The sequence below is a fragment of the Chionomys nivalis genome, chromosome 22, assembly GCF_950005125.1.
Source record: "Chionomys nivalis chromosome 22, mChiNiv1.1, whole genome shotgun sequence".
Classification (NCBI taxonomy): Eukaryota; Metazoa; Chordata; class Mammalia; order Rodentia; family Cricetidae; genus Chionomys; species Chionomys nivalis.
In genome coordinates this window covers 21,941,567-21,964,963 of record NC_080107.1, presented here as the reverse complement: position 1 = coordinate 21,964,963, position 23,397 = coordinate 21,941,567, and the positions used below count along the sequence as shown (strand labels likewise).

Below are 23,397 nucleotides of genomic sequence, written 5' to 3'. Positions count from 1 at the left end.
TAATACATAATGAATAGAAACAGAGCAGCAGTGTTTGACCAGCGATGGGACAGATAGAACTGTCTGGTACAGTGAAATTCGGGGCGTGTAAGTTACCACTGCAAGTAACCCGGAGACATCACAGTCATGTATATTTCAAGATGTAATTTATCAGTGGAAAGGGCCATTTCTCTCTCTGAATTTCACTGAATAAAAAGCACAGTCCTACAACTTTTAAAGATTGGTAAATATGTATAAAATTAATAATGGCTACTATACATGTTTTGGTCAGTTAATACAAAAAGGCAAAAATTTGACATATGCTCTCCCAGAACCGGGATTCAGTTTTTGCTTTTGAGAAAGTAGAATTCGCCTCTTTTTAGATGGAGTGTATTGCGTGGAAGTATCTTCTTTTCTGATACCTGAGAAACAGTTGTGGAAAATGGCAACGTGAAAACAAGAACAATGCCTGGAGGAACTGCTTCTAAGCTTGCCTTGTGTACTTTTCATTCCAGGCTGTTTGCTTTGAAGGTTGCAGGTACTATAAAACCCTCCGCACTTGGTTATTTTGTATCCGAATCAGTAAAAGAAGAAGTCAGTTGTTCAGACAGTCTCCCCTCTTCCGACCCCTACTTTGCATGCATCAAGGGCATTGAAAAGTCTGCGGGCATTTTAGTTAAGACCCAAGGGAGATGAAATGAAAGGTTGTGTCTTCTAGTTACATTGTTTTTCAGGTATGTCTGTAATCAGTGAACCTTCTAATTTCCGAGGGTTAATTCGCCTACAGTAACAATAGGGAGGATTTTGGGAAGTGTTTGTAAATGCCTACAGGAAACTTTTATTATGTAACAATACATTATAACAGCTTAACTCTTGCTGGCTTAATTGGACTTCAAGATTGGAAAGTTAAAGCAGAAGGAGGAGGTAGGTTCTGCAGCTCAGTGGTTGGCATTTACCTGGCGTGTGTGAGGCCCCAAACCCATTCCCTGTTCTTACTCCCCAAAACATAAAAGGGAATTTAGTTTCTCTGATGCATCAGAAATGAAAAATTTTGTTCAAGTATGCAGAGTGTATATGAGCATGATTGATTGGGCAGTTAAGTTCCACCTGCTTCCGGTAAAAGCAGGCTTTCAATTGGAAATGCATTCTGTTTGTTAGGAAGGCTTAAGAAGAGGCTCATAATCTATAACCATTGGGAATATCAAACTGTTCTGGCCAAAGCCTTTATCTTCTATTATATAAGGAGAAGGCGCTGCATTTGGCATGTGAATGCTGCATGGAAGACTCTGGAATGAGAGGGATTAAGTATAGTGCTGATTCTTACCGCTAATGTTTTTGGAAGGAGGTAGAGTAGCAGGGAAATGTTGGCAAGCCTGAAAGAAGGAGCAGCTGCTGCTGAGCCAGAGAGAAAGTCACACGCATTGTTGCTGCATTTACAGGCTGCATAAAGCAAGATAATCCCGTGAATGGATCTGACATAATATAAGTTTAAAAAACCCGCTACCCATTTTAATGTAATAAAAACCTGAGCAATCATATAGCCTTGAGATTTCAGATTAAGTCTGCATTAAATCATAACTGCAATTTTATTTCTTCTCTGTAGAAATTGGCAAAATAAATTTTAAAAAATTAAACTACTTAAGTTGATTTTTAAAAATCTAGTTGTCATCTTTTAAGCAGAAAGCCCCCCCCCCCCGTTGTTATTCAGAGATCTGTTTAAATAGATTTTCATAGCTGGCATGATGCCAGCCACCTGGCAAATTGTGACCCTTACCTGACTCCTTTCAAAATCAAGATTATTTTGAGAATGGCCTATATTCTGATGTTTTTAATTTACTCTGAGAAATAGCTCCTTGCTTAAGTGGAAAACAGCTTTCTCTTTCAGTTGATGGAAAGTAGAGTTTGTCGTAGGGTTGTTCTAGAACATAAACATCCATGGAGTTGTGCGCCCCTTTGGAGAGTTGCCCTCAGCCTTCTGGGATGACTCCTTCTTCCATATGGCAAATTAGCTCTAGTACCTTTCTGCGTTGAAGGGAAGATGGCTCTGAAACGGAACACCAGTGGATAAGATGCATTTGGAGAATTAAGTAACTGTTTCGTGGCCAAACCTTAACCGCAGATGGTCGTGCCAGAGAAAGGTAAAACTGTAAGGGCCGTGGATATCAAGCTTCACGTGGGTGCAAAGAGTAATGTGGAAGCCATCAGCTGGCTGGCCATCTTCATGCCAGGAGTGAGAATCCCATTAAGGGGATCAGGCCTGAGGATGCCAAGACCTACAGCTATGATTGTGATGGGCTCACAGCGCCGAAGTGCTTCTCACATTGCCACTTAATAATTCAGTGGAATTCTCTCAGTCTTTGGGGGTATGTTACAGTGACTAAATAGAGGGTGTGTGACAAGAAGGTATGCCTCAGTTATATATAGAACTGCTTCACGTATTTGTTGGCTAAATTGCCTTTTTTCCTGTCATGGCTTAGATTTCCTGTTACCTGATTTGTTAATAAATGTTGGTCACATTGCTTGTCATTTTATTATTCATAGCCGTGATAACATAGTTATAATATGACTCATAATGATTCACGGCCGATGGTAAATTGTCAATAGGGGTTGAATTATAAAGTTTTAATGGTATAAAATATGTAAAATATGGAAGTCTCAGAACTCCTAGGCATTTTTCGGGTGCCGAATAGTGCCTGGTTGGATAGATGATAGATGTTGTAGATAGCCCCCCCCCAGCTTAGAGCTGCCAATGGAGTATGTAGAGGGAGAGCAGAGGAGCCAGTAAGTCTTTCCGTGACAGCCACGGTGTGAATGATTTCTCCTGTCAGTGTCTTAGTTATGGTTTCTATTGCTGCGACAAAACACCATGACCAAAAAGCAAGTCGGGAAGGAAAGGGTTGATTTGGCTTGTGGTTCCACAATGCTGGTCATGATTGAAGGAAGTCAAATAGGGCAGGAACCTGTAGGTAGGAGCTGATGCGGAGGCCATGGACAGGTGCTTGCTCAGCCTCCTTTCTTACAGAACCCTGGATCACCAACCCAGAGATCACACCACCCACAGTGGGCAGCCCTGCCCGACCACCAGTCACCAATTAAGAAACTACCTTACAGGCAGATATTATGGAGACATTTTCTCAGCAGAGGTTTCCTCCCTTTAGGTGACTCTAGTTTGTGTGTCGAGCTGACATAAGACTAGCCAGCACAGTTAGCCTCTGTATTACACATGAATTCAGTGATTGCTAATATCCTAGAGAGTGACCCCATTTCCTTAATCTGGGTTCCCTGCGATCCTGCGCTATCAGCACCGTCACATTTTCTGGTTGGAGGAGAGGAAGCCCTGTTAAGGGGACCAAGGCCATTTACCTAGAGTGTAGACGTGGTGCCTCGCATCTGGATAGAGTTGCGCGTATTGCGTCATAAAATGCTGCTGTGTAAAAGTGTGCTTGTAGTTGAACTAGGGCCATCTGAGTACAGTGGAGGCCTTTGGATCCTGGTCTTGGAACTTGGAATGCAATTTTTCATAGAAATTCAACAGTGTACCTAACAAACTTTGAAACCTTAGATAGATGGAACCTGGACATCTGACCAGTTGTTGTACAGACTTCACAGGTGCTAACATATTCAATCCTCTTTTATATTCCAAACTCGAGAGATGTAAATTGGGAGGCAGAATGAGATGGTCTGGTACTAAACTTTACCACTTTGACAAACTCATTGGGATATCCTCCTTGGATACCAATGATCCAAACTTCAAGTTTCCTAAGTATGCCTATTGATCATCTTGTTCCCCTTCATGTCCCAAGTCATAACAACAGAAAAGTTGAGGTACCATTATGGGATTTTGTTTTTGTTTTTCTGAGTTGGGATCTTATTCTGAAGCCTAGGCTAGCCTGGAACTCACTGTATATCTTAGGCTGGTCTCAAGCTCAGGGCAATCCTCCTGTCTTCAGCTTACTGAGATTATAGGCATGAGCCACCCACCTGCTCTGCCTGGCTTCCCACCCTCCTAACATAACAGTCTTACTATGCAGTTCTGGCTGTTCTCTGTAGACCAGAATGTTCTCTCTAGACTCTCTCTGCAGACGAGAATGGCGTCGAACTCACAGACATCTGCCTGCCTCTGCCTCCTGAGTGCTGAGATTAAAGGCATGACCGACCACTATGCCCAGCCTGCTGGCAAAAAGTTAGAACTTCCTTCATGTTAAAGACAAATTGTGTGTGTAGGTATAAGGGTACATAATTGTACTAGGGCCCCTGTGTGGAGATCAAGGGACATCTTGCTTCTCATTGGGCATTACATGTAGTCAGCTAGCAGGTGGCTTTACCTACTAGGCCATCTTTTCTCCCTGATTGCTGGCCCTAGCTTTAGTGGAGTTGGTTTTTTTTCTTTCCCACATTTCTTTGTTTACTTGCTTGATTTTGATTTTTGTTTTTCAATAGTATTTAGAGGATTGAGGAGAGAAGTTAGATCATAAATGTTTGCAAGTTCTCACCCAGAACTCACAGCTCAGTTCAAGGTTAACTGTAGGACTTACTAGTGAGTGAGGCTCCTAGGAGTACCCCCAAGGGATGTGTCATCATCAACAGCCAGCGGTCATTTGGTTCTGGCACTGTGGTTCATCTTTTGGTCTAATTTTGGTCATCTGTAAAATGGAGTGCTCTGAGTACCCGCCTTATGGTGACTGTGAGGTTTAAATATGTTAGCACATGCCAAGTCTATACAAGACCTGACTCAACACTTAAATACATCATTACCTTTCTTCTTATGGTGTTGCTTTCTTTTTTTTTTTTTTTTTTGGATTTTTCAAGACAGGGTTTCTCCGTAGCTTTTGGTTCCTGTCCTGGAACTACCTCTTGTAGACCAGGCTGGCCTCGAACTCATAGAGATCCACCTGCCTCTGCCTCCCGAGTGCTGGGATTAAAGGCGTGCGCCACCACCGCCCGGCCTGGTGTTGCTTTCTAAGACCCTCTGTAGCATCTACTATATGTAGGCCAAGTGACTGACTGGCCTTCAGTGCTACTACTGCCAAATGACTATGGACATAAAGTAGATTGAGGGAGAAATAAACTGCTCCACACATTTGAAAGATAGTTTAAGCAAACCAACAGACGGTGGTTTGTAAAGATATCAAGAGGCCCTAGTTCTGGTTGTGGCTCTGCCACCAGGCAAGTATGTCCCTTGAGCTAACCACTAACTCCCCTGGGCAGTAGTTTTCGTACTCATGAAAAGTAGGGGTTGCACTATGGTCTCTTGAGTACTTCTACTACTCACTTCACAGATCTTAGAGCATTGAACATTTTCTTTCTGTTACATTTCTTTCCTCAGCAAGAATGTGCTGTCTTCTTAAGAATTTACCTTATTACAATTTACCCTTTGGCATAAAGGGACAACATTTACGTTGTAGGCCTGAAATGCTCAGCTCCGGGTGATGCAGGTGTGCAGAGGACATCCATCTAGGATTGTGGGTGTGGGGTGGCAGCGCTGAGGTGTGGAATGAAGGGGGACATCTAGGGATGCTGCACAGCACTGCACACCTTGCCACAGCTCTATCCTTAGGGCCCATTTGTTAACCACCAGTCCCCATTGCGCATTGGAGCTTCAACCGAATTTTCCAGACGTGAAATAGAAGCGTAGGGGAACAAAGGATAGTAGCTCAAGTGAAGTAATCTTGCTGGCATGAGGAAGTGCCTCTTATTATTTGCTTGGATGATTTGATTAGCCTCAGGAAATTCAACAGATAGGGCATACAATTGTTCCTCTGAAAAGATATTTTCTGTGACTCCTTCATGTTCATAGGGACTTCCTGGTCCATATTTTATACAATGTGGACTCTTTAAACCCAACTCTTAATCCTTACCATATAGTCTGCTTATCGGCATTCAGAAATTAAGGTGGATTTCACCTGGATAGCCTGACTTAGTTTTGTGTTCTTCAGTAAGAAGAGAAGACAATGAATTTAATGGAGAGAACGTGTCCCATGTTCTGCTCTCTTTCATAAGGGTGTGGTGGGCTGGAGGTGGCGGCTAAAGAGCTGATATGTATACATTTTTCAAATATTAGCTTAAAAGCTCCGAAGTTGGCCATTTTCCTTAATGTCTTGTTTTCAAAGGGCAAATGAATAACACAGATGTGCTACCATATTAGACTTCTTAGTGTCATACCAAAGTAAACTCTTGGACAGGACATTTGGTGTCTGTACCTTTACAGAAAACATAAATACTCATGCAAAATGAAAGTTAAGAATAATTAAACTTTGCAATGAAGAGAACTTTGTTTTTGGATTCCCTTGGCCATACAGGAGACAAACGTGAGTTAGCAGTAACTTTTAACCCTGCATGCAACCAGGGATCTTAGCAAGGAGACTGCAGACAAGTCATGGTTCAGACATGTGTTGGCATGGGCTATGTGGCATCTATCTTTTAGGAATCCTTATCAAGTTTCATAGCCTGGTTAGGGAAGGTAAGACATGTGGACCAAAGACTAACAACCTACCCATCTTGGTTTATAAACAGACCTGTAAAATTGTTTGATCAGTGTTAAGGATGAGCTGTAAAGTGACTACAATTTAGCTTCTATTTCTTCTCAGTTATTCAAATCTAAGGAGTCAGATGTGCTGTCCACTGTCATTGGCTTTATTTGTAAAAGGCTTAAAACCAAAAGGTACCTACCCACTTTCAGCAGTAAGGTAGTGACATCGGAACAAGTTGCCGTCATGAATCTGATTCCATCTCTGGGAACAATTGACTCATTGCTACTGTAAATAATTAACCATAGCGAAAATGCCGTAATTGTGGCAGAGTGACTGATGACTTGAGACTTGCCATTTAGTAAGTTCTTATTTTCTGAAAAGAATACCCCAGTTTAGTGTGTTTTGTGGTTTCTTTCATCTTGTGTGCAATTTATAAATCTAAGTCTGAACTTACTATTAATAATAGTCTCTTCCATTGCTACAAATAAACAAAAGAATGATTTAAAATCTCACAAGACATCTGTTAGAATGAATAGTCCCATTGAATCCTACCTTGACTCTTAGACTCAAGCATGGAGGGAAAATTTCTAGTTATTGTCATCTATTGAATAAGCAGCAAGGGACAATTTTAATACAACAATAAGGAATCAGAAACATTGCCTGAACAGCTATTAATTTGAAGTTGATGAAAAATAACTTTTCTGTTAAATGTCCAGCTTAGGTCTTTGCAGATGAAAATATGTCAGTCTGTAATCTATCACCCATTGTCAAGTATCAGTTTTTTAAAATGGTCTTCACAATTTAAAAAACAGTTTTCAACAGATTAATTAAATCTGTAAATCACCTATTGTGGCATCCAGTGACTATATGTCAGTTCATGGGCAAATGGTTCTCCCCCCTAACCTGTTCAGCAGCAGGGATTCAGGTCTTCCTGTGACTAATCTTGAACCCTGTGGAATAAAGAACGAAGGAATGAGTTACGAAACATTTGCCTATGCTTTTCAACAATTTCTGTTTTAGGTTGCTTTGGTAAACTGAGATCTGTGTTTATAGTGCATGATGCTTCAGTGAAAACCTTCACTTTTTTCCATTTTAAAAAATTTCTTTTTTAGCCATTTACTAGATAAGGAATTCATTTGTCAATTTCCCTGGTAACAGTTAATTAGAAAAATTAAAACAAATTGATTCATCTTCATGTAACCCTAATTGGTTTTTTTTTTTTTTTTTTTTTGGTTTTTCGAGACAGGGTTTCTCTGTAGCTTTGGTGCCCGTCCTAGAACTAGCTCTTGTAGACCAGGCTGGTCTCGAACTCACAGAGATCCGCCTGCCTCTGCCTCCCGAGTGCTGGGATTAAAGGCGTGCGCCACCACCGCCCGGCAACCCTAATTGTTTGGATTATAACTATGGAGATATAAAGCTTTTTCTGAAACTATCAGTAGGCAGCTGTCAGGTGCCAGGACCAGCTTGGTCAGGTTTTGGAAATTTGATACTGAGCAAACTTGATAGCTTGTCTTTTGTGACTTAGTGTAGGTTGTATGCCTTAACTGAATGCTTGGGACCAGAAATGTTTAGATTTTGGAGCTGTTCTTTTAATTTGTAATATTTGAATAGACTTTACTAGTTAGACACCCCACCTGAAAATGCAAACTAGAAATTGTTCCAAAATCTACAACTTTAGAAAATTATTAGGAATATTTTAAATTTATTCTTTGACAGTCTCACACGTATGTGCAATGTATCTTGAAACTTAGAACTTAAGAAGAGGATTTATGCATTTGTTTGTATGTGTGTGCCTGGGTGTGTGCATGTGTATTGATTGTGTGCAGGTGCTTTTCGAGTCCAGAAGTTGGAGCTGGATCCCCTGGACTGGAGGTACCAGTGGCTGTGACCCACAGAGTGTGGGTGCTGGGAAACAAAGCCAAGACTACATGAGCAGTCGTTCTCTTAACTGTTGCACCTTCTCCCCAGCTTTCTAAACTTAGAACTTTTGGGTACCAACATCATACTGAAAGGATTCAGTTTGGAGAATTTAATTTCAAGTCTTTTGATAAGGAATTCTCAACCTGTAGTACTTTTTGTATGTTTAGGATTAAAGACAAAAGCACATATAAAGTCTAGAGTTTTTAGAAGGAAAATGTTATTAAATCCTAAGTATATCATTGGCACTAAAATTGTGCAAATCAAATGAGAACCTACATATCTTGTTTTGACCCTGTAAGGTAAGCCAAACCAAATCTTTAGTAGTGTCATTAGAAACATTCTTTTGCATCTTATGGTCTTTTCCTCCGGTATTTAATGTAATAAAGTTTGAATATGTTTCTTTTGGAGAAACCCTCCAGAGACAGTGCTTCTCTGTGTAGCCCTGGCTGTCCTGGAACTCACTCTGTAGACCAGACTGGCCTAGAACTCAGATCTACCTGCCCCTCACTCCTGAGTGCTGGGACTAAAGACATGGATCACTACTGTCCAACATGTCTCCCTCATGTTACTGTTAGTACAAGGTCTTGATGCATAGCCCAGGCCAATCTTGAACTTGATCTTCTCCTGCCTCCCCCTCTGCAATGCTGGTAACAGTCACGCATCACCACCCAGCTCAAGTATACTTAATTAAATTCATTTTTTTTTCGTGTGTGTGTGTGTGTGTGTAGGTCAGACGGCACCTCCAGGTTTTGGCTGGTCCTCATCTTCCACCTTGTTTGAGAGGAGGTCCCTTTGTTATTTTTTTCACTGAGCATGCCAGACCTGTGAGCTTCTGGGAACTGCTGTGCCGCTTCCTGTCTTCCCGGAGGCACACTGCGATCACAGAGGCTCCTGCTGCAACATGTTTTTCGTTTTGTTTCTCCTTTGGGTTCCGGGTATTCAAACTCACTGAACCATCTCCTCAACTCTTAATTGAAATTTCAGTTGTGAGCTGATTATGAATTTTACACGTATTTATGAAAAATAATACAGAAAAATCTGATAAAGCTTTTACCCAGGTTCCCTCCATGTCTAGCATAAGTAACTGTAGTCCAGTGTGACATAGACCCAACCAAGACCCGGAATGTTTCCATCACTCACAGCTCCTTCCTTTACCTCTTGTAGGAATACTCACATCTGGGCAAACCCTTAATGCCTGGCACCCTTCACAGTTTTATTATATATGATGATGCATAATAGTCTTACAAAATAGAGAGGGCAGGGAGGACCCCATGGGTAAGTTGGTGGCCCCATCAGCCTGAAGACCTGGCTTAGATCCTGGGAATCTGCCTACAAGGGAGCTCTTGGCCTTCTGTGAGCTCCAGGCCACTCAGAGACCCTGACTCAAAAACAATGGGGAAAGTGACTGTAGAATGGCACTGGAGGTTGCCCTTTGGGCACCGCACGTTTGCACAAATGTACAGACCCACGTACACACAAACACACACACACACACAAATAAAATGAAAACATTTTCATGCACCAGGCTAATAGTCCTGACCAGTATGATGTAAAATGAAGATGGTACCCTCCCTTCTGTGTGTTTGTAATGACCTCCCTTGTCAAGCTTTTAAAGCTGGGTGGGGCTCTTCCCTTTTCCTGAAACATTTTATAAAGCATTGTTTCTATTGCCCCCCCCATTGTTTTACGGGTTATTATGTACACTTTCTGTTAGAGGAAAATGCTGAAAGCATTTCTGGCTTAAATAAAGTCTTCATGGTCATTACGTTAATCTAATTAGTTTTTAAAAATATCTTTTCTACCTTGATGTCAAACATGTTTATTTCATAATTTAAAGTAACACCATACATATTAGCTGGTTTCATTCTTTGTTCCATATTGCTTCTGTTCATTTAAAAATGTTCATTAATATTTCAACCTTCTGAAATAAGATCTGAGAATATATACATTGACTCCTTAAGGAATCCTAAACTATAGCTATGTGAGATGTTCCTTTGATGCTCCGCCTTAAAAAAAAGTTCCTTTTCCTATATTTGTTCAGTGTAACCTTTCTTTCCTCCCCCGTCAACGATCCTGCGGACATGAAACCTTTCCGGGCCTTTCCTTCCATCCTGCTCCAGATGTAAGCCTTTCTTCTGTACTTGTCAACACCGTGTGCCCAGCTCTGTTATGCGCCTCTGTCACATTGTGTTGTCCGTATTTTCTTTACTGTTTCCTGGCTACTCTGTTAGCCTCGCCGGGTTGGGGCTATGTCACAGGCATCATTGTAATTCTTTCACCTAGCAATGTTCCTGACAGATAGTAATCACCAGATGCTTGCTGTGAGTGAGGGAAAAATTAAATACTTTGTTTACACCCTAAGAGACTGCTCTTTCCTCTGGCTCCAGTATCTCTTCATTGATTATTAGAATATTCTAATAATCAATGAATAATAATCAATGAAGAGATACTGGAGCCAGAGGAATTATTCCATTTAAGGCCCTTCATTGTCAAAATATAATCTTGTTTTTTGAGACAGGGTCAGTAGCCCTGATTGACCTGGAACTCACTATGTAGACCAGGCTGACCTGGAACTCACAGGGATCCACCTGCCTCTGCTTCGCTAGTGCTGGGATGAAGATTGTGAGCCACCATTCATGACACTTCCTTTCTACTTACTGTTTCCCATCTTCCCTCACGTGTGCAGAACGCCTCAATTCACCAATACCTCATTCCAATCCTACCCCTTCTCTTTGGCCTAAGGATGGAACTCGGGTCATCAGGCTTGGGCAAACACCTCTCCCCACAGAACAATCACTCTGGTCTAGCAAATGTTTTTTTAATTCTTCCCAGGCTTTTAATTATAATCCTCCCATGATAATTTTCGTTGTTATATTGGACTTTGGTTTCTATTGGTTAGCCCTTCTTTGGCTGTTTGCTTCAAATAGAATGTGTTTTGGGGGGGGAGACATGGTTCTTGTCTTTCACGTTATCCTAAGTGATTCATTTCGCATTGAGGTGGCTGGAGAAATAGTGTTGTCTGGAGGGCAAGGTTAGCACCTAATTGAGATGGACTCAAAAGCGTGGACTCATCTTCATCTCTGGCATTTGCTGAGGGCTCATGAGGTGCCAGTCTCTGGTATATGCTGAGGTGTTTTGAAGACCCCACAACAGGCAGTTAGAACATGAGTCTCTGGTGTTTGCTGAGCTGTTTTGAAGACCCCACAACAGACAGTTAGAACATGAGCAGGGTTTGCTTCTCCAAGTTACCTTTTATTTTTATACTGTACTTTCTCATATCAAAGAGTTAAAGCTATAAACTATAGAACAAACACATTTACTTATTGAAATTTTAATTTTAACAAAGGAAAAAGTGTGTGTGTTTGAAGCTCCCAGCTTGTGCTGTTCCATATGGTGCCACTGGCCTTATGAGCTATTTAAATTGAAAATGTGGTCCTGTACTCATACTAGCCAGATTGGAAGCCACATTGCAGAAAGTTCTAGTGGAAGTGGCATACAGAGGAACTGGGGCCATTTACAAGTAAATAAAAGTATAGCTGCTTTATAGACTAAGCAAGGTAACAGAGCCTTGCAGTTCCAGGACACGCTATCACAGACACCTATTCTGGAGATCCTAAGGGACTTAGAAGCCTTCTGCTGTGACTGAGGGACCAGGATGGAAGACAGCAGAAAAATCAAAAAGAATTCTAGAAGTTTCTGTTCCTGAATTTGGGTACAGAGGCCAAATACACATATTCTTACCCTAAATCAAGTAGTAAATCGAGGAATGGATTATGTATATACAAGGATGTGTGATGTTACACTTGTTTTCATTGCTATCAAACTTTTTGATATAGTTTATGTATTGTTATTTTGTGCATTAGTGTTTTATCTACTTCTACGTCCCTGTGAGGGTGTCAGATCTTCTGGAGCTGAAGTCATAGACAGTTGAGAGCTGCCATGTGGGCACTGGGACTAGAACCTGGGTCCTCTGCAAGAGCAGATGCTCTTACTGACCCCGAGGACTCTGTCCATCCGTCTTCCACCACTCTCATCGCCGCTTATATGCAGCAGACCTTGAGGTTTCCAGTTTCTTGCTTCCCACCCCAGCGCAGGTCTGCTGAGACCTGCAGGGACAGAAATGGCAAAGCCCTTGCCTTCAAGGAGCTTTGGTTAAAGATTACACAAGATTCTGGGGACAAAAGGAGGAGGAAATTATTGTCCTGCCTTTAATTTGCAGCTTTGCTTTTGAAATCAAGCTGAAAACACTCGTCAGCACACATGGAAACCATTATACACAGAGCAAGGTGCCCCACAACGTTCATTTAGTGTGCAGAGGACCACCCTGCTTCACAGCCACAGGGAAGGCAGAACTTCGCTTCCTCTTGGTTTTTCTCTCTAATCTGGTTTGAAAATTTCCATAAACTAGGTTCATGGCAAAGGGTAAAATACAGTGTGAGTTGCCTCAAATACTTGGATTTTGAAATTTAAGCTTCTAACATGGAAAATGTGACAGGAGTCTCCCTCTGTTGCCCACATCTTATTTTGTATGGTTGCAAAAGGTGAGATGGTGTCCTTTCCCACCGGAGGTGCCGGGTGAGAGTGTGCAGGACCCTCTGTCTCAGTTGGGTTATAAAATGATCAGGGCTGAGAGGATCAGCCTAAAGAAAATGACCTACTCTACCTGTTTTGGTCCTTTTTAACTTCCGGTCTTGTTCTGAAGTAGGGAAAGAGCTGAGGAAGAGTGTGTTTGCAGTTCACCTCCTCGAGAGCATTTCCTTAGGGATCTTGAAGATGTTGGCTACCTGTAGAATGAGACAGAATAATTTAGGCATGTTTAATTTTTCAGTAATCAGAAAGTGTTTCATGCCTTTGTTAAGTTTAATGGCGTCTCTAAAATAGGAATTACATTGCAGTGACTAGTTCTTCTCTTTGAAATAATACTTAGTTTAATAAGTGACAGTTAATGGAGGAAAGTCATTGTCCTGGCCCGTAGCTGTGAATAAGAACACGCACACAGGCATTCATTGATATTTCGGTCGGATGCTGCTGCTCTGTCAGATGGAGCAGAAGAGGAGAGCCTCGTTTACAGCACATCTCCTTCGTATGCATGTGGCTGCAGTGCTGTGCACACGTTGAAATAAAGCACATAACTTCATGTCAGCACTTGAAGGCTTTTTTTTAAACAATGAGCAAAATGTTAGACATTTCAATGTGAATAGCTCTCACGATCCAGAAAACACGAGCAGACAATTTAATTGTTCTTGACTATAAAAATCAAATCTGATATTAACTTTAATCCAGGGATCTATTCATGTAGGGTTTTCCCCTGATTTTAAGCAAAAAGTAAATTTGCATGCCTAAGCATCCACACTGATGTAACATTCAGAAAGAAATTCACGTGACTGGTGACCCAGCCTCTTCCCTGTCCCCTCTACACTGTCCAGAAGCAGGACTTCTCTCTTTTAACACTCTCTCCACCAAAGCCTTGTCTTGGCTCTAGTTCTCCTTGACCTTCAAGGTTCTGTGAGATTTTTTTTCAAGCCTGGTAGTGAGTGTTCTTGGAGCACCTAGAGGGAGGGTGGAGCAGAGTCTTGAGGTTGTTTTTGTAACCGCTTAGATAAATTGCTCTTAAAATGGGTGGCTTAGAAACACTGATAGAAACTGTGGAGCATTCCAGCAGCTCCTCTCTTCTCCCCTCCACCAGCTGTTTCTGTTGTTTTGAGGGAGAGTCTTGCTGTGCGGTCTAGCCCCTTCTCAAATTTGAGGTTCTCCTCTCTTAGCCTCTGAAGAACAGGGTTACAAATGAGTTCTACCCTGCTGCGCCCATCTTTCTTTCTGCTAAAAGAACTGATGCAGACCTCTTAAAAAAGGTTTATTTTTAGTTGGGGGTGAGGATGGGCAGTATGCATCTGAGCTGCCCCTGGAGGGCTGGTGTATTTGGTCCTGCAGGAGCTGGAGGCCCCTGTGAGCTGCCTAGCATGGGCATTAGAAATCAAACTCTGCTAGAACAGTACTGGTTTTTGCCCGTTTCCCCAGCTCCCTTTACATTATGTACCTTTAATAGCTCTTTGAAGAAACTCGTCTTTGCATTTGAATCCCTGGCCTCCTATTGGAGTTTGTTTGTTTGTTTGTTTGTTTGTTTGGATACTGTGTATGTCCTGTCTTCTCACTAAATCTAGCCTTAAAAGTTACAAACTGACTTATTTATGTTTCAGTCAGTAGTACTCATCCAAATGCTTGGCACAAATACAGCTCTGATGCCTCAGCACCCCTTTCTCAGGCGGCCTGGTCTGTGTGTCTGTGCACATGGGCATCCTTGGCAGGAACTGTGTGCTTTGTTGGCCGAGGCCCCTGGTGATGACCTTGCCTTAGGTCATACCATGGAGGAGCCACGTGGTAGACTTAACTTCAGGTTGAGTGGCAAGAAACAATGGCAGTCACGTTGTTCACCTGTGTAGTCTGGGCTACTCACACCATTGTGTCATCTACTTCTTCAAGCAGCTTTGAGTCTTCAAGTTGAAAAATAGTGGTTCTTAAGCTGTGACCTGAATCCCTAGCTAGTTACCGTGATAATAGACCAGAAATTCAGGTTATAAAGGATGTATTGATCTTCTTGACAGTACTTTCTGCCATTTCATTCATTCATTCATTCATTCACTCACTCACTCATTTTTATATTTATTCATTTATTGTTTTCCGACACAGTAAAAGGTTTCTCTATAGCCCTGACTTTCCTGGAACTCGCTCTGTAGACCAGGCTGGCCTGGAACTCACAAGATCCACCTGCCTCTGACTCCCAGGTGCTGGGATTAAAGGCATGTGCCACCATAGCCCAACTGCCATTTTACTTTATTGAATTTATTTATGTAAAGTTTATTTTTATTTGTGTGTGATGTGTCACAAGTGTGAGGGTGCTCATAGAGCCCAGCAGAGAGTGTAGGAGTTATCGGTGGTTGTGATCTGCCTGATGTGGGTTCTGTGAATGAAACTTGGGTCTTCTAAAAAAGCAAAAAGTATTCTTAGCAACGGAGTCGTCTTTCTAGAACTGTATCTCTCATTTTATTGATTAATTTTTATGCTTCATTTTAAGGTTTAGCTATGTGAATTCCTTTTGAATTTTTAAATTTTTAATTACTGAAAAACAAAATCCCCATAAACTCAATCCATGAATTTGATGGAATCCAGATATAACCAATAATTGACATTACAACCATTTTTAAAATGGAGTAGCAATTCCTTCCTTCCTCCCTCCCTTTCTTCCTCCTTCCGTCTTCCTCCCTCCATCCCTTCTTTCCTTTCTCCCTTCCTTCCTTTGCGATAGGGTCTTTTCATAGTCCTGGCTGACTTCTAGCTCACAGAGATCCAGCTGCCTATGCCTTCTGAGTGTGGGTATTAGAGGTGTGTATCACCACAGCCAACACACAGTATTTTTCATATTTAAAATGTACTGTTATCTGAATAGTAGACAGTAGTATCCTGGTGACTGAAATGTTCATTGTAATAGGAATCAAGTGATTTGTCCTGGTCTCAGAAGTTCTTCCTATGTCACCCAAAGACTCTCTGTTTGGACTTTTTTTTTTTTTTTCTGTTTTGTTATTGTTGTTTGTTTGAGACTGAGTCTTGCTGTGGCCTTGTACTTTTTACGAAATGCCCTAACCTGGGTTCATTTAAGGAGCTAGCCTGAGCACTACAGCATCTGTCTAGTGTGCATTGATGGGTCAGCAAGCAAACATGTGGAGCTGAACTGGGGAGACTATCAGAGGACCTAGGAGTCACATAGGAGAAATTGCTGAGGGGGTGGGACGGACGGATGAGTGGAAGGCAGCTGTGGAGGCTTTGTCTTTTCTCAATGAGGTCCAAGCAGTTTGCTGCTTCAAGGATGGTATCTTAAATCCAAAAGTTGCACTTGGAGAAGGAAAAGGGTTTGGCTGTGCCACCCTGCCTATTTGAATGTTAAAATGCACTCCGGCTCTGCCGCCACAGTTAGATACATAGTGGTCCTGTGGAATGCAGAGTTGCTTACATTGCGAGGACAATGAGCTCAGTCTAGCCGGCCAGCCACACCTTCCTAGAGTGTGCGTATCAGATTGCTTATACTATATATACTATATATACGTATTTTATATATGAATTCACACTGTCCAGAACTGTACAGTTGTCAAGCACTGTATCACTGTTTTGCTCTAATTGGTTCACTGCAAAGTCTTCTCTTCCTAGGTTCCCTATCCTGACCTTATTAGTGAGTAGGAACAAATTCAGACAAGAAAGTACTTGGTGTTGTCTGCTCATCATTATATCCAAGTAAAGTAAGATCTGTGATTAGCAATCGCACTGCCAAAAAAACGCGAAAGTGCTCTAGTTAGTTAGGTACCTCTGAAGTAGGAGTACTGATGATGGCCACCTTTCCCTAGCTCTTAAGTCTGAACCATAGCCCTATGCCGGATGAGTAAGACATATGGGAGCTAATGCATTTTATGCGCTCAAATATATGGAATGAATTTATAATATGTGTTCGTCAGTGCCTGGGTCAAGGAGGAAAGTTTTCTGACAATGACAAATAGTGTAGTCCCGGTTGTCTCAAGGCCAATGGAACCATCCTCAAAGTGGGTCCAGAATGAAAGTGTAACAGTGTTTCCCGGGCAACAGATGTTGTCCGTCAGCTAATCTGTGTAGGAATTCATCTTACCCTCATGTTCCACTCCCAAACACAGGAGACTACCTAGGCTAGCCCAATTAGAGGGGTGACTTTTGCAAATAAGGAAAAAGTTCATCCAAAAGAGGAGAATAAATATTTCATTGTAGCAGAAATACCAGCTCCTCCAGCACCAAACTGAATTATGGCCTGATTCTCAGGTGGTCAGCTGCAGAGCCACAAGAACAGAATCACAGGCTTAGGTAGAGTCCCTGAAATTCTGTTATCTAGCTAGAATTAGACAAAGGTCCAATTTTGTAGTGATATTTTATTTTTGTTTTAACAGGTAAATCTTGCCTAAAGATCAGGGCGCAGTGCTAAGCCACTAGAGGCCAGCAGTGGTGGCACACACCTTTAATTCCAGCACTGGGGAGACAGAGACAGGGATCTCAGCTAGTTTAAGGCCACCCTGGGCTACATGAGATTGAATCCGTCTAAAAGAGAAACAGAGCTCACACAGAGGTCACCCTAGCACTTGGATCCCACGCCTTTCCTTAATCCTAGCACTAGGGAGGTGAAGACGGGTGATAGTCTGGGTAGAGAGAGGAGTATAAGGTGGAAGGAGACAGTCAGAGGACAGGATCGCCTCTTTGGTCTGAGGATTTGCTAGAGGTAAAAGGTCTCTATGATGTCTGGCTGCACTGTTTCTCTGACATCTCAGCTTTTACCCCCTAATATCTGACTCTGGGTTTTATTTATTAAGATCAATTAGAATTCATGCTACACAGTTTCCTAGGAACAGTTAACATTTTAAAATTGCTAAGTTAGGGGCCTGGCAAGATGGTTGAATCGGTAAAGGTCCCTGCCACCAATTCTGACCACCTGAGTTTGATCCCCAGGACCCAGCGGTAGAAGGAGAAAACCAACTCTTGTAGGTTGTCCCCTGTCGTCCACACAGGTGCCATGACACACCCTAAACAAACAAATAAAATGTCAGGAGTCCCTAAAGGAAAGCCACACACCTGCTCAGCTGTGGACACTGACTCCAGTGGGGTAAGCTGGGGAGCGAGTGGACTGTTGCCCATACGTGTAACTAAGAGAGACTAAGTCTATTCTACTCAGCTTCTGTGTTTTAAAGAGAAATTCCCAGTTCAAGCTGGAAACGGTCTTCTCCTAAAATAGACTGAGAACTTTGGAGAGCATACTTTCCAGATTTATTTTTTTTTATTTTTTAAGGGCGTGGTATGAAGCATAAAACTAACTTGATGTTAGTTACAAGATGAGAAGTTGTACAGTAGAAATTATAATTTCTTCTAGACGATACCATCTTGTTTTTTAAAATTAGGCAATCACTGAGAAAAATCAATTTCCGAATCTTAACAGTAATCACTTTAAGCTAGTGTCTGGCCTCTTCCCTCTGGCGAATTACAGTGTTGTGAAACATTCAAAAGCAGGTGGCATGCTGTGGTTTTGACTCTCAGAACTTAATAGACACTGGCCTCTGCTAGCAGTGTGCCAGGTCTTGAAATTCCCTGTGCTAAAAGCCATTAGCATGCCAAAGCAGTGCTGGCCTTGGCGCTGTACTAACTCAAGACAAATGGGTCATCAGCAGGCCACCCACTGCCACCCACCTCTTGCTGCCCAGCATCCAGCTTTGATAGTGGCTTGCTCTTCCTTTCTCTCTTCAATAGTTTTCTAAATAATCTTGTTAGGGTCACCTAGTTTTCACCAAGTTCACCTACATCAGTATGCCCAAATGTAGATTGCGTAGACATTTTGTTGGGACGTCAAAACCGTGTTTGAATTTGAGGGTTTGTAAAATTGTTAGACATTAATGTTTGAGATTTTTATTTCAAACTTGGGAAAGTACAGCAATAAGGGAATACCTATGACAATATTTGTCATATTTTAAGATTTTTGCATAGTTGCCTAGGATTTCTGAAGTTGGGCTTATCATGTTCATTCTGTTCTGGCTGCGCTGCACATGGGCTTTTGTAGAAACACTTTGAGATTTAGATCCAGAAGACACTTGCTGTGGTCACGGCTCACTCTCATCACCCACCCCACAGCCCACAGCAGGGACTTGCTCCCATTCCTTTCTGAGGTTGGGCTGCCCAGCCCTCATTCGCCAGGAAGTTTCCACTATTTTTGGTTTTCCATTAGTAAGAATTAAGCAACACATTCTCTGTCTTTTTTTAACAGTCTTTCAATTTAAATATTAGCTTTCATAGGGGAGCATGCTTTTAAATTTTCATTTTTTCCCTTGATATATTCCTATGAAGCTTGTATAACCAGATTGTCATTTCCATACCTCAAGTGAGATGCATGTCTTTATCAATTTGTAAAAGAGTGTATCAGAAACAATTGTATTATGGGAAAAAAATACCCTTCATTAGCGTACCTACCACACAGCACTGTATTCTGCAGAACTTGTGTGTGGTATATATGTGTATACATGTTCGTGTGTGTGGTCAGGGCTACATGTCAGTGTCTTCCTCTATCACTTATTACCCTTTTTTTAACAAAAAGATTGTGTGTGTCTGTGTGTACACACGCACTTGTGAATTCGTGTGTGTGCCTCTCTAAAGGCCAGAAAAGGACATCAGTTTCTGAGAGCTGGAGTTGCAGGGTTTGTGAGCTGCCCAGCTTAGGCCTCAGGATCTGAACTCCCATGGTTGAGCAGCCCTTTTGCCTTGCTTTCTGGGACAGGCTCTTCTTAGCCTGCAGCTCGCCAATTAGCTAGACTGTCTGGTTGTGATCCTCAGGGATCTTGCTTGGCTCCGTCCTCCTCTTCCTTGCCTTGGGATTGCAGACACTAGCTTAGCCTTTTTGTTGGTGCTGAGAATCCAATATCAGGTTTTTATTCATGCTTGTCCTCTGATCCATCTCCCCAGGCCTATTCCATGTTGTCTTTGGTGGATGTGTTTTTGAAAGTCTCTGAATGTCCCTCGGTGGTGGTGGCGTACGCCTTTAATCCCAGCACTTGGGAGGCAGTGGCAGGTGGATCTCTGAATTCGAGGCCAGCCAGGTCTACAGTGAGAGTTCCAGGACAGCCAGGGCTGTGCAGAGAGATATCACATGGTGAAAAACAAACAAAGTCTCTAAATTTCTATATACCCAGACAAACAGATGTTTTTCCAATCTTGATATGGGAATGTTTTCCTAAAGTACTCATGCTTCCTCTTTGGGCTGTATTTAAGTTTTATACCTCAGTGTCCTTTCTTCCCTTGTTCCTTTCCCCACTCCTTCTTGTCACTTCTCCATGAGAAATGTAAGCTTACATCACTGATGCTGCTTCACAGACAGCGCAGTTTGCTCTGCGCATGCCTGCCTCTGTCTGGTCAGAAGTCAGTGAATGTGTCACATGGCTCTTCCATGCTGTTTCAAGTAATAATTAACTCAGATTTTCCTCCCCGTGTAGGACTTTTGTGTGTGTATATGTGTATATATATATATATCCATTCACAGAGAAACCAATTTTTCTGAAATGGCCAGTTTCTTTTGAGGGATAATCCCGACTTCAAGATATTTAGCAATAAATTATATAAACAGGAAGTCGATAAACATTTCAGAACAGTAAATTTCGTGAGAAATTGCTGTGTACAGTCAAGATACACTCGTTTACCCCCAAATTTGCCCTTTTGAAGTGTAGTTGAGTGGTTTCAGTGTGGTCACAAAGCTGTCCGGCCACCATCCCTATGTAATTCCAGAGTGCACTCACTCAGCAGACTTCCATTTCCCTCTCAGGCCCCTGGCTCCTGCCCACCTACTTGCTGTGTGCGTTTGCTTGTTTTAGACATTTTGTATGCACGGTCACAGAGAATATCACCTTTTGAATCTGGCTTCTTTTTGTTTTTTAAAATCATTTATTTTGTTTCTTGTTGAGACAATTTCCCTGTGTAGCAAGGCTGTCCTGGAATTCACCATAGCCCAGGCTGCCTCTGCCTTCTGGGTGCTGGCACTAAAGGTGTGCCCTGCCTTGCCTGGTTATGCCTGGCTGTTTCAGCAGCTTTTTCAAGATTCACGTGTATTGTAGCAAATCCACATTTCCTTTCCTTTCACCATTGCATAGCTGTGCCTCATGCTCATCAGTTGTGTGTTTTTCTGTTTCTGGGTTTGGGACTGTCATGGGGAATGGCGTCATGAACATTTGTTTATGTTTTTCTTTGAAAAATGTATTCAGTTTTTTGAGACATGGAGCCAGAGGAATAGTTGACTCATATGGCAACTTGAACTTTGAGGAACTCCCAAATTGTTTCCAAGCCATTGCACATTTTCCTTTAACAGCAACAGAGTTGGGGTCCTCTCGCTTCTCACAACACTTAATTAGCTGTCTTTAATTATAGCTTTGCTAATGGGCGCTAAGTGATAGCTCTATGCTGCTTCCATTCATGTTTCCCTAATGACTAGAGACTTGAATATCTTTTCGTGTGCTCTTTGGACATTTGTTTATCTTCTTTAGAAGAGGTCTATTCAAATTCTTTGCTCAATTTTAGCTAGCTTATTTCAAATATTGTTACCAGGATTACTTTTGGAGAGAGACTTTTTTAGGACTGAAGAGTACTATGTGAGTATGATATATGTAGAGAATTAACTGCCACATAGCATGTATAAGACAACAAACTGGTTATGCAAATGAACTTTGTTCCCCCATATATAGTATTGTGATATTGCCAGATTAGCTGATCGCTCTGGTGTCAGATTTGAAAATGTTAATATTAGTTTTACTATATCCTATTTAGAGTAACATTAATAAAGTGTATGGAGTTGTTAACTCTGGCCTGTTACTTAATTTATCAGTACAATTTAGGATATCCAGTAGTCACATTCAAATATTTAAATTGAAATAGAGAGCTTGGGACTGGCGCCATGGCTCAGCTGTGACAAGCATATACGGATCATTCAGAGCACCAAATTCAGTTCTCAGTGCCCATGTTAGGTGACTCAGTTGCATACGAACAGTTCTGCTTCCTGATGCCCATTCCTGGCCTTGCTGGGTACCCACATTCATAGACACAACACAAACCAACACATAAATGAATCTCTCAAAAGTAAATTTTAAAAAAGAGAGCGTTTTGGCTGAAAGCCAGGAACATGCCAAGTGCTCAGAAGCCACACATGGGACAGTGGTGGGTAGGGGGGTAGGAGGTGGGTGGAGTGGGGACGCAGGGTGGGGCGGGGCGGTGGTGTATGGCAGGCAGCACAGGTGTGCACTCTGACAGCACAGAGGTCTGCTCCCACAGTGCCCATCAAGATTTATGTTATTCTGAAGTTTACAATTTTATTGTTGTTATTCTATTCTTCAAGACAAAGTTTCTCTGCCCTTACTCTTCAAGAACTTGTACTGTAGACCAGGCTGGCCTGAAACCCAGAGATCCACCTCCTCTGCCTCCCAAGAGCTGGGATTCAAGGTTTGTGCCACCACTGCCCCATGTAAAAAACAAAAACAAGAAACAAAATCTTAGTTACTCCAGAGCCTTTTAATTTGAACTAGAACCTATGAAGAGGGCTTCTAGTTTGGAAGACCCCGTACACATCTAGTCAATGCCCTTCTCACCTCTCTCTCTAGCTGATTTGATATTTGTAGGAGTTCCTTTCACCTTTTTCTTTATCATCTTACTTGTTCTTCTGTATCAGGAATTGAGCTCAGGGCCTGGAGCCTACTAGACAAGCTCTACATTACTGAGTACTGTGCCTAGCCCAATAGCAATTCTTAGAGTTCTCTGCAATGTGAAGCTTTTTTTGTTGTTAGGAGAAAGTCCCTCCCTCCCTCCCTCCCTCCCTCCCTCCCTCCCTCCCTCCCTCCCTCCCTCCCTCCCTCTCCCCTTCCCTCCCTCCCTCCCCCCTTCCCTCCCCCTCTTCTTCTTGACAGGCATCTCTCTTCATATCCCTGGCTGTCCTGGAAATCCCTACCTCACTATGTAGATCAACCAGGCCTTGAACTCGCAGAGGCCTGCCTGCCAGTGTGGGACTACTTTATGGCGATCCTCTACAGTTGGGCACCAGATGTAAAAAATTGTGATAAAATAGTTCCATACAAACTCAGAATTGACTATAATGAAGGGTTCTTTATTTAGGGGTAGACTCACAGATCAACAGTCCTCTGCATGAGCAGGGAGGGAGAGAGAGAGAGAAGGGGGGGGGTGTGGAGAGTTTTTATAGTACCCAAGGCCACGCCCAAAGTGGTCCAGCATCTTGAAGGTCATTGGCTGAAGAAGTTTCCTCAGTACCTGCCTCTGCCTCCCAAGTGCTAGGATTAAAGGCATGCGCAACCCTTACCCAGTTCTAACATCTTTTTTTTTTAAAAGTATCTGGAATTATCATCTACTGTATTTAAATATACAGTTAACATCAAGAGAGAACAGGTCATTTGAAAGGTATTGGTTTTCATAATAGTTTGCCAACTGTTTAAAG

General features: G+C 42.2%; 1 protein-coding gene across 15 annotated transcripts in view; it reads left to right on the top strand.

The window, feature by feature from the left end:
• Pkp4 (plakophilin 4) overlaps nt 1-23,397 on the top strand; it is a 212,554-nt gene that overhangs the window by 1,471 nt on the left and 187,686 nt on the right. The window lies entirely within an intron of this gene.